The 8109-nt window shown below is 38.4% G+C and overlaps 1 long non-coding RNA gene across 1 annotated transcript; it reads right to left on the bottom strand.

The window, feature by feature from the left end:
- Window positions 1-1165: 1165 nt before the first annotated feature.
- LOC115521470 lies at window positions 1166-7276 on the bottom strand. The gene is made up of 3 exons (XR_003971074.1): window positions 5051-7276; window positions 3797-3860; window positions 1166-1317 (listed from the first exon to the last, which is right to left on the bottom strand). It is a non-coding gene; the product is annotated as an uncharacterized LOC115521470 (long non-coding RNA).
- Window positions 7277-8109: the final 833 nt, after the last annotated feature.

Genomic DNA, 8109 nt, shown 5'->3' with positions numbered 1-8109 from the left:
TCCACCATCTTCCCAAGACCTCTTAAATTAACATGACTTCTGGTTTTAATTTCCTGCAAGTTTACAACTTGAAGCCCAGCCCCAACAAACTTCCTCATAGGTTTTAGGTACTGACAAACACAAATCAGCAAGTCAGATTTTGAGTAAAAATTGAAAATTATGGTCTTACGGCAATACCAAAAACAACAGACAAAAGATGGAAACAACCCAAGTGACCATCAACTAACAAATGGATAAAGAAAATGTGCTACATCCACTCAATAGAATATTATACAGCCATAAAAAGAAATGAAGTACTGACACATGCTTGAATATGGATAAACCTTGAAAACATCATGCTGTGTGAAAGAAGCCAGACACAAAAGGCCACATATTGTCTGGTCCATTTATATGAAATACCCAGAATAGGCAAGTCCTTAGAGACAGAAAGCAGACCATTGACTGCCAGGTATTGTGGGGAGGTGGGAATGGAAAGTGGCTATTTGATGGTACAGGATTTCTTTTGGGGGTGATGAAAACATTCTTGAATTAGATAGTGGTGATGGTTGCACAACATAATGAATGTATTAAATACCACTGAATTATATACTTTTAAATGTTTAAAATGGTAATTTTATGTGTCCTTTACCACACATATATACATATACAATATGGTTATGATGATGGATTCAATTGGCATTAACCATCTTAGAAAGCATACCACTGGTCTTACGATATGTGTTGACCATACGTTTTGCTCTTCTCTGAATGTAATCTAGACAAAATCTATAGCCAAGTTGACTATACTCCAAGTATAAAAAGAATGAAGTGGTAAATGCATCATTAACTGGCTGAGGCAAGGGAGAAACGTTCTTGTTTTTCCTCATCATCTACAATTCTGACCACACATCACACTGAATCATAACCAGCAAGAATCTGAGATATGGATCATTTGGCTTTGCCTTTCCCTGGGCACAGTTTTCTAACAGGTTACTCAGTTGTGGAATAACTAAATGAGATGGAGAGAGGCCATGTAGGAAATTTTGGCTCAGTGAACTATATGATTCAAGCATGTTTTAGGAGAATATAATTTGAGAGCAGCTGGTTGCATTTAGCAGCTTTCCTTAGCAGGCCCCATACCATGGATTATGCTCTAAGAGGAAAATCTCTGTCCCAGAGCTTCATCCATGAGCAGGAAACTGAATAATTGCACTTACATGAGCACATCAGGGCCTGCTGAAGGCAGTAAGAGTAATGCACTGAAATGAAAACCCAGGGTCTGCAGTCTTTGTCTGGCACATACATAGAGCCCAGCTTCCATGCCCATCTAAGAGAATCCTGTTACAGAAATGACACTGACTTTAAAATCCTGAGGAATCCATTGCTTATCATTTTTGTTATTTCTCAACATTATTTGAGTTCAGTCTGATCACATACAGTTCTTACCCTACATGCAAACTTTGCAGTTCTGGTCATTTGTGTTATCTGGTTAAAAAATACTGACAAGTAGAATATACCACAAACATTTGTTTCCTGTCCTCCCAAAACATAAGCAGGTCAAGAAACATCAGTCAACTGTATCCCCTGCATTTTACCTTTTGGATAAGATAGACGATGTGTACTGAAGAACATATGAGGTTGTTAGAAATTTTTAATTCATGATGATACAAGAAAGTTAAAGGAAGTTATGATTTTTCAAAATTAAATCTTTGCTACTGGAATTTACTATCCTGATTTGTAAGACAAATTCAGGAACCAAGTTTGTGGTGATAAATATATTGAGCAAATGCAATTTTTTTTCTTACCACTTGGAACCACCGTTTTTATTTGAGAAAACAAATTACTTGCAAATCATCTGACTCTGTCTAGATATGCAGGCCTTCTTTTAATTAGCATCATAAACTGTCTATGTAAGTGAATGTCCTTTGTAAATCTGAATATATTCAAGGACTTCAATATCTCCTATATCAAAAAAATAAACTGGAAGGGAAATCCACAAGATTTTTTAATTTAAGAGAATGGAAGTAAAGAGGAAAATGAGAAGAAAGAATAAGAGAAATGAGAAGCAAATGGAGCAGAGAAAAAAAAAAGACAAAGCAGAAACTTTAAATGAAGGATAATTTGCATATATTCAAAGAAATATCAATTCCGACCCATCTGACAGAATTAATCAACCATAAGAGAACATTTGTTTTGATTGTGGGTGGAACTTTCATAAAATTCCAAAAACCTCTTGAAATCACAAAGCCCCTAAAAAGATGCTCTGCTAGATGTTTTTATACAAAGAATGTGCAGATAATGTCATTCTAGTACTAAATTTAGCAAATAAAATGATTGTGATTGATAAGACTCATAGAACCGGTTTTAAAAGTCTTTAACTCAAATTGCTGCAGCATAAATGTTTTGTTTTTTTTTTTAAGTCACCAACTTAAAAGTCAGGAAACTCTTACTTAGATTTAGCCATATTTCTATGACACTGGTTAGACAATAATTTTTTATAGACTTCTAGCAGTTTGGGATGTCACCTAGATTCACTGCCTCAAGCCCTGTTGTTCCAGTACCCGGATTTCAATTTGAAGCTTTAAAGATTGAAAACTAATTAGTAAAATCTACAAATTGTTTTCTATAAGATATTTTCAATAAATTCTGAGACAATTGACCTTTACCACTGTGTTTTCCAGCAAACATTTAGCCCAGCTAAAACATATCAGGGGAAGATATGATTTTCTCACACTCTCTAACTCTGATTTATTGTTTCAGGGTTGGTTGTAGCAAATAAGGAGTAAAATGCATAAAATGGTGACATGGGATTTAAGAGTTTTGAATTATAGATGTGGTTCTAATGCTACCTAAATGGAAATCAGTTTAATTATATAATCTCGCTAGTTTAATTTTCTCATCTGTGAAAATGAGGAGGCTCAATTAGAAAGAAACTCTAACTTTCAGCCCTAAATAATTTTTAATTAAAAGCATATTTTCCCTTCATGATATGTAAATGGAAAAAGCAGGTTAGAAAACTGTATTTAGAATATGATTCATTTTGTAAAAATAAAGTGAAAATACATGCAGAATTATATACAGCAACATGCTACCAGTGATTATAGAATTTTTATTCTCTTATCTTACCTCTATTTTCCATCTTTCTGAATGTATATGTATTATTTGTGACTAGAAAAATAAGATATTACAAGCCATATAAATTAAAGTCTTTATTGTTTATAGAACACTAAGTATATACCCGTTCATCAGAGCTTGAACATTCCTATTTTGGGGGAAAAAAATTGAAAGAAGATTCATGCAGACATTTGAAATATAAGATGAGTTTATACAAGAACTCTGGTTTCTGAAATATCAACCAAAGAAGCAATTTCACCAGCACAACGTATTGTAGCATCAGCTTCTCTACTTTTGTGACCGCATTGGCATCACAATACTCTGAAAGCACTTCTTGTGTTAATTTTCCTAGAACATCGTATACGTTCAGAAACACACTCCTTTTCCCAAATGTAAGTAATGTGTTGGATATGGTTAATTGGACATGCAAATAAATGGATTGTGTGACCAGTATAGGAGAAAGACATTAGTGCGGTAAATTTTAGAAGAGGAAGTAGTCTAAGTTATCCAGGCCCTAATATACTGAGATCCTGAATATGGGAATCAGAACTTTAAGGTCCATCTCTTGCCCTCTGATTGTGAAAAAGAGAAAGTGATCCTCACAGGCAGATGGTTAGGCCTGGCTTCATATCATCTGCAGACTTTGCACTCTCTAAGTGTATGTCCTTGGTTTCCAACTTGACAGAAATCATTCAAGACATACCATGCAGGTCATTCAAACAGATCACTCTCAGTTGAACATGGACTTCAGGTGTCATGGGGAAAATCTGTCAGAATCAGATATTCAGTAATATAAATTAGACACGATACTTAGCATACAAAGACAGAAAATTCAAGAACTAACCTTAAGCATTTTTAAAATTATCTGGCCAATTCCTCTATGTCAGAATTCCTACTTAAAAGTATCTTTTGATGTGCTATGGGAGTCCAGTTGAAGGCTCCTAACCATGCCAGCCTCTTCCCTGGCAGAAGGAAGCAAGAGAAAGAGAAGTTCTTCTTGGGGCCCTACATTCAAGGCGATGCTCCACTATGTCACAAAGAGAATTCCAAGGAAATGTAAGGCTGACTGGCTTCCCACAACTCATTATAGTTAAAAAGCAAAACAAAACAAAAACTTTCAGTGATAAAAGGTTCAATCGCTTTATCTAAAATTGTAAACTCGAATGACTGCAGCCCTTCAAATATGTCGTCTTGGAAGGTTATATTTTTCCAGTGATACTGTCATTGTTCAGAAAATCCCTGGGATGCCACTTTTGGAATTATTCTCATTTTTATGGAGGGGGAAAAATGCAGTGTCTTATTACTGTATGGTCATATCTTGGTGTTTTAACCACCAACATCCCTCAGATAATGAGGAAATTGTTGTCGGTGGGAAGGAATATCAAATTATTATTCATATAAATAAGTGTTACCTTTGAAGATGTTGGAAGGATTGTGCTATATACAGGCCTTCAAATACCAAGAACATTTTCAGTAATGGTGGCAGCACTAGAACAGGGATGAACATCTTAGATTCGAGTGGGAGTCATGACCCTACTCCATGGCCACAAAAAGCAAGTGTAACATGGGGAGGAAAGCTGATTCTCTCATGAGCCATCACTACTGCAGAACTGCAGCTGAACTTCAGGCCCCGGGGGACTAGATGGTGAGTTATGCCAAACCTTCGCAGGGCACAATTTAAGTAACAGCACTGGAGCCCACAGAAAAGAGATTGTACACAGTGAGTAGAGCACAAAAAGTAGGACTCCAGGCAGCTAGTAGCCTGATACTTCTTTATTCAGAAAGCCTGTCCACATACTGATGAGCCCCAGGCTCCAAGATACAAAGATGGAGATCAGGTCAGGGTTTCTGGCCCCAGAGGAAGGGCAAGACAGAGCAAGACACTCAAAAGTCTCAAAGCAGAAACTCCGTCCTCTGAGATGCAGACAAAGGGACTTAGAGGAAATCTAAGTCTTACCTGAGTATGGCAGGAGCCCAGTGGCCATTTTCCAAAGTGACAGTCCCATGGTCAGAACTTCATTGGATCTAAGTCTTGGATAGTGACTAATGCAAGCCTCATTCAGTGAAGAACTGAGAATTTTAAAACCCTTAAAACTTCAGTTAGGAAAAACAGGGCCTGCAGGTGAGGCAAGACATTTGGGAACACAGATGAAGAAAACTGATCAATATAGAGATATGAGACATAAATAGGGCTGACTGCATACCCAAGATCACTTTCTGAAGAGGCTATCACTTATAAATTCTGAAACATTATTTTAGAATATCTATCACTTTATTGGCAAACCTAACAAGAAAACTTCCATGCTTCCTTTTCTTCTGGGTTTAGTGTCCTTAGAAGAGTGCTATTGTGCTCCATGGATTGATGGGATTTTCTAGTCACTACTTTTTTTAAATTAAACTATCCAAGTTTAGTTGGGTTGAAACCAGACCGTGGTTTTCAAAGAGCAGACGAATTGAGACCAGACTATATTCTAAACTCCCCCACATTCTGGTTTCATTATGTTCTTGAAACCCAGACCAATTTTATGAAAAGAATTGACAAAAGTGGGCTTGATTCTTAGCAAACCTGACCCAGTTAGAACCTGACGTTGGACTAAAATCGGCTTTAATTTGGGGGTGCAGTGCTAACCGTAGAAGTGAAACTGAATATGTGCAAATGCGTAAGAACTGAAGAGGAGGAAAAAATTATTAAGTGATAAATTTATTAACCCAAATTTCCTTGCAATCAGTGGACAATAACTGGTAAGAAAATATTTCCAGATCTAAAAGCCCAGCAATTACCCTAAGATCATAATTCTAAAATAACTTTTCTGATTAAGTTCAAACTTTCCAAGAACATTCACCTTTTATCCGAAACCGAACCATGAGAAATTTCAAACTAAAAGTCATTGTAAACTGCTTGCATGAGAATTGTGTTTTCATGATGGAACTATTGAGTAATCATTGTCATTTACTAACTATACAATATTAAGGCAAGAGACAAAAAGTCACTGGGGCCAGAAAAGAGAGAAGGGGAGAAAAAGAAAGAGAAGAGAGAAGGGGTATGGGGATTAAGGAATGAAACAACGAAAGAAGAAAGGGAGGAAGGAAGGAGGGAAGCCAGAGTGGACAAGGGTTGTTAAGACCATGGTTTCTCAGAGAAAGTCAGTTCTGACCAAACCCCTTGGAAGCAGAATACTGTTAATCTTAGTCCAACTGCTTCTCAGAAATATCATTTTTCTTGGTGCAGCATCTGCCATCTGGCCCAATCCTCAGGAGCTCTATCTCCAGGGAATCACAAAGTAGTTGAGCTAATATTGATACTCAGCTCCTGCTGTTATTATCTCTGTAAGCCAAAGTTTCTCAACTTCAGAACTATTGACACTTTTTACCAAAATGGGATTAAGCATGCAAAGGTCTTATTAGGAGAAGTATCTATGAAAGAAAATGGGGAGGGAGATGGGGAAAGCTGGAAGAACCATCAGATATTTATGCAAAGCTGGCCCCTAACGGAAGGAGAGTGGGAGGGAAGGTTGGGTGGAAACATGCTAGACCCCTATACAGTCTAGGAGAGGTTTGGCAAGAGTGTCAGTGGTCCTTGAGCCAAGGTGAACCATCTGGAACAGGCTTGCTTTAGAATTTTTGCCACTCAGAGTTATTGGCTAGGAGCAGCCCATGGGAGGCAATGCCTCAGTATAAACAGGGCTATGGATGTCAGAGTGCCCCAGCTTGGGTCTTTGGTCCATTACCCTCCTTACAGTAGGGGATTTGTGAGGTTTATTTTCATAATCCACCCCTTGTGCCACATGGATCCACTTTTCCACTTAGGTTCAGGCAGCTTCTCTTCCACTTTTCCTATGAGCCTTTCTTCCTGAGGGAAAACTCAAAAGAGGGAAGTTAATGGATGAACAACAACCCTCATCATTGCAATTGACCTCAAGACCATAACGAGTCTTCCTCCTCATCCTCCCCCAGTCTTCATTCTAAATGCCTTCCCCACATTCTTAGCTATCACTTCAGTAGACCTGGGTGAGTTACCTCCTGATGTGACCCAAACCTTCATTTCTGATTATCTGAGCCCTTGAAAATCATATCCTTCACAGTTCTGGGTAGCTACACATGTTTGTTCATAGTTAAAATAGGTCAAGAGTACCAGGAAACATCCAAGTAGATCATCTGTGTGCCACATGTAATCCTCCCTGTCCCATTGTGTAGAAGCAGCCTTATCTCCTCCTGTGATCATTGTCAATTACCTCTACCAGTGTGGTGAAATTTCTTTTTGCCTGCTGATCCTGGGACAGAGGACTCCAAGGCATCCTCATGGCAGCCATAATCTGTAGTTCTTGGGGAGTCTTTCTGTGTCTTCTAGCAAGAAAGTGTTCCTCATCAGTAGCAGAGACCGAAAGCACAAAATCTTCTAATGGGTCAATGGGAGTGGTGGTAAATGGGCTCACTTCCTCTTCCACCCCTTCATTCTTTGACTCATGTTCCCTTTCTACTGGGTACACAGCACCAAATAGGAGGCTCTGATTTAGTAAATGCATTGCATACTAAAGGAAGTCACTCCATCCTCCCAGAGTGTTTTTTCCAAGCTGGCACTTCTGTTGCTTTCAAAGGACATTACCACAGTCTATGAGGCTGACAGCGTCTGGGTACAATATGTGATACAACCAATGGACCTGAGTACATTCCAACACCTCCTTCGATGTGAAGTGGATTCCCTGGTCACATGATATTCAGAATGAATACTCTGCATGTAGATCAGGCATGCTAGAAGTCCCTGGATAGTAGTGTTGATAGGAAGCTTTACAGGCAGATAAAGCAAGTCTTCCTAAGAACAGGTATCTGTTCCTGTGAGAATGAACCTCTGGCCTGTCTGGGATGGAAAAGTTTCAATGTGGTCAACTTGCCCCCAAGTAGCCAGTTGGTCTTCTAAAGGAATAGTGCCATATGGGAGGCATGGTGTTGCTAATAATTTGGACATTCATAGATAGCATTAGCTATCTACACTGGTAAGAAGTCCATACTACTGGACGA

Source organism: Lynx canadensis, chromosome C1 (assembly GCF_007474595.2).
Source record: "Lynx canadensis isolate LIC74 chromosome C1, mLynCan4.pri.v2, whole genome shotgun sequence".
NCBI lineage: Eukaryota > Metazoa > Chordata > Mammalia > Carnivora > Felidae > Lynx > Lynx canadensis.
This window is presented reverse-complemented; position numbering and strand designations above follow the sequence as displayed.